Below are 4,131 nucleotides of genomic sequence, written 5' to 3'. Positions count from 1 at the left end.
ACATCATAAAATAATAAGAAAAGTTTTAATAATAATAATAATACAAACATTTAAAATCTAGAAAAATTAATATTAAAAATCAATCCTTTGAATACAGAATTTAGACCCCTTCCAAATAAAAACTTATTTATTTATCAGAAAGCATTGGAGGCATTATTATTGTTGTTGTTATCTTTGTTACAGGTTCTACAGATGAGGAAACTGAAACCCAGGAGAAGTTAAGCAATTTTTCCAGTTGTGTTAAGTGCTGCAGATGGGAGAGCTGAAATCATACTCTTGTCAGTGAACCATTACTATTAATCATCCAAGTAGCATTTATTATAATGCATTTCATGTTCCACTTATGTCAAAATTGTATGGGCTGCGTAGGTAGAACTGTAGACTCCTCAGTGCAGTCCAAGCCCACTGAACTAGTATCACTGAGATGTATCTAGAACTGTACAGTCTTTGGTAAAATATCTAAGTGACCAGATATTTAAAAATAATAAAAAATATCATATATGATTGAATATGCCTGCAATCCTAGTACTAAAGAGAGGGAAGTATAAACTGTACTGTGAGTTTAAGAACAAATGGAGACTTGCCTGAAAGCATCCTTCAAATGGAAAAGATGTCCACCTGAGCTGGGAGCTGACCCTGTGCCACAGCTCTCTGCACCCAGATCCTGTGGGGAAAGGGCTGGATTCTCAGAAGTGCAGACAATCCTGAGAGCATAGGCGACACCACCACATCTGTTCACATTCCTGGACCAAGAGGAAGCCAAATAGAGCCCTCTGGACACAGGAACCGAGAAGCAGTCTGGGACAGAACTCTTCCGGTTTATACCTGTGCCCAGAGCTCACCCTGTGCCACAGCTCTCTGGACCCAGATCCTGCTAGTAGAAAGCCAGTCTCTAGGAGTGCTGACACATAGGCTTATAAGAAGGTCAAGCCACTGTCAAAGAAAGCAAGACCAGGTAACACCAGAGATAAACAGATGGTGAAAGGTAAGGTCAAGAACCTAAACTACAGAAACCAAAGCCACATGGCCTGATCAGAACCCAGTTCCCCCACCACAGCAAGCCCTGGATACCCCAGCCCACTGAAAAAACAAGATTATAATTTAAAATCACAACAAATGATGAAGTTAGAAGAATTAAAGAAGGTCATAAATAACTGCCTTAAAGAAATACAGGACAACACAGGTGAACAGGTAGAAGCCCTTAAAGAGCAAACAAAAAAACAAAACAAAACAAAACAAACAAACAACCCCTTAAAGGATTACAGGAAAACACAAACAAACAGGTGAGGGAATTGAACAAAACAATGTAGGATCTAAAATGGAAATAGAAACAATGAATAAATCACAAAGGTAGATAAACCTGGAGATAGAAAATCTAGGAAAGAAATCAGGAGATCAGGAGTAATAGGCACAAGCATTACCAACAGAATACAAGAATCTCAGGAGCAGAAGATAACATAGAAAACAATGAGAAGGAGGAGCCGGGCCCTTGCCGGGTGGAGGGGCAAGGCGAGTGTCCTTATCCTACCGATTGGGGCCCGGGCCTGTGAGCCAGTTGGAGTCGCGGCAGCGTGAACGATCGGGCCTAGCGGAAGCAGACATGTTGCTCTTCGTTGACCACGTGACATCTAAAGGCACTGGTTTAAATCCTAATGCCAAAGTATGGCAAGAAATTCCTTCTGGAAATCCAGATGGCACTCCTGTAACTGAAACATCTTGGCATGAAACTGCAGCCACATCTGGATCTCACCCCGAGGGCAATACAGAACTTTCAGAGGAAATGTGTAAGGAATATGAAGTAATGTATTCTCCATCTTGTGAACCCACAAGAAATACCCCAGACATTGAAGAATCAGCTGATGGAATGATCTTAGGACCTGAAGACCTGAGTTACCAACTATACGATGTTTCTGGAGAAAGCAGTTCAACAATTTCTACAGAAGATTTAAAAGAATGTCTGAAAAAACAATTGGAATCCTGTTTCTCACGAGAAAATTTATCAAAGGACCTGTACTTGATATCTCAAATGGATAGCGATCAGTTCGTCCCAATATGGACAATTGCCAACATGGAAGAAATAAAAAAATTGACTACTGATCCAGACTTAATTCTTGAAGTATTGAGATCTTCCCCTATGGTACAAGTTGATGAAGGGAGAAAAGGTGAGACCAAGTCATAAGCGCTGTATTGTGATTCTCAGAGAAATTCCTGAGACGACACCTGTAGAGGAAGTGAAAGCTTTGTTTAAAAATGAAAACTGCCCCAAAGTGATAAGCTGTGAGTTTGCACACAACAGCAACTGGTATATCACTTTCCAGTCAGACACAGACGCACAGCAGGCTTTTAAATACTTACGAGAAGAAGTTAAAACGTTTCAGGGCAAGCCAATTATGGCAAGGATAAAAGCCATCAATACATTTTTTGCTAAGAATGGTTATCGATTAATGGATTCTAGTATGTATACTCAACCCATTCAGACTCCAACCCAGTATCCCTCGCCAGTCTTCATGCAGCCAGTGTACAATCCACATCAGCAGTACTCAGTGTATAGTATTGTGCCCCCGTCTTGGTCTCCAAGTCCTGCACCGTACTTTGAAACACCACTGGCTCCCTTTCCCAATGGTAGCTTTGTGAATGGCTTTAGTTCACCGGGATCTTATAAAACAAATGCTGCTGCTATGAATATGGGCCGACCATTCCAAAAAAATCGTGTGAAGCCTCATTTTAGGTCATCTAGTGGTTCAGAACACTCAACAGATGGATCTGTGTCATTGGGGGATGGACCGTTGAGCAGATCTAGTTCAAGGATCTTTCTTTCTGAACGGCATAACCCAACAGTAACAGGGCATCAGGAACAAACTTATCTTCCAAAGGATGCTCCCATTTTACAGATGGAACAGAATGGGGACTTTGGAAGAGGCAGGAGAACTCTCTTTAGAGGTTGAAGACGAAGAGAAGATGACAGGATCCCAAGACCCCAACCTGCCGCAACTGAAGCAAAGGCTCCAGCACCAAAGTTTGACTTACTTGCTACAAATTTCCCTCCTCTACCCGGAAGCTCATCAAGAATGCCAGATGAACTCGCTTTGGAGAAGAGAATGTCTGATGTTGTTAAAAGTGTCTGCAAAGAAAAGGACAATGAGGACTTGAGAGTTAGTTGTCCGGTGCCTGCAGAAGACGGACAGACAGACTGCGCTTCTGTGCCACAACTCAGCATAAGTCCTAGTCCTCCATGTACAGCTGAGCCTCCTGCATTAAGCAGCACAACTCAGAAGGAGAAGGATCAAATGGAGGATTCCGCTGCTCCAAAAGATGTTCTCAATCCAGTGCCAGTGCCAGTGCCAGTGTCTTCTCCAACTACTACAAAGCCATCAAGGGCAAACACTGCTTCACCTTGCAATAGTACCGTAAATACACCTATAGCTGTGGCCCCACAGGAACCTCGAAAGTTAAGCTATGCTGAAGTGTGCCAGAAGCCTCCTAAGGAGCGGTCTCCGGTTCTTGTCCAGCCACTGAGGGAGCTTCGGTCCAATGTAGAGTCTCCCACCAGAAACGAAGAGAACGGAGCTCCTGAGAAGCCTGTTGAGAAGCCACAGGAAAAACCGGAAACAAGGGCTAGTAAGGATCATTTCTGGCTTCCGAGGCAACACCATTCCCCGAGGAGCAGCTGGAAAAATCAGGGAACAGAGACGCCAGTTCAGCCATAGGGCTGCACCTCAGGGAGTGACTCGACAGAATGGGAAGGAGCAGTAAGTGCCACCCAGATCACCAAAGTAAAAACAGCTCTAACAAAAACTACTCAGAAACTTCTCTTCCCACTAAACTTGAGCCGCTGTTGAACTGTTTTGAGGGGAGGAAGTAGCCAGGAAAGAATGCGAAGTATGTCCCCAAATATTACGGATTTTGGAATTGTGAGTAGGAAGAGCCCAAAAATTCATCTCTAAATGATTTTCAAATGCTGGAGGATTCCAATCAGTATAAATATATATAAAGATATATATATACACACATATATATAAATATAATTTTTCTATTTTTGTTTTTGATTTTAATTTGCAGGGATTTTCTGCCTGGAATCAATTTTGAGGGTTCAGATTTAGCTTGGGAGACAAAACAAAAAACATTGTACAT

General features: G+C 42.4%; 1 pseudogene; it reads left to right on the top strand.

The window, feature by feature from the left end:
* The first annotated feature begins 1,491 nt into the window (after window positions 1-1,491).
* Window positions 1,492-3,867, top strand: Larp4-ps1 (La ribonucleoprotein 4, pseudogene 1; annotated as a pseudogene).
* Window positions 3,868-4,131: the final 264 nt, after the last annotated feature.

Source organism: Rattus norvegicus, chromosome 18, assembly GCF_021556685.1.
Source record: "Rattus norvegicus strain SHRSP/BbbUtx chromosome 18, alternate assembly SHRSP_T2T, whole genome shotgun sequence".
In the NCBI taxonomy this organism is placed as follows: domain Eukaryota; kingdom Metazoa; phylum Chordata; class Mammalia; order Rodentia; family Muridae; genus Rattus; species Rattus norvegicus.
The sequence above is the reverse complement of the archived record's forward strand: the minus strand, read 5'-3'. Positions and strand labels throughout refer to the sequence as shown.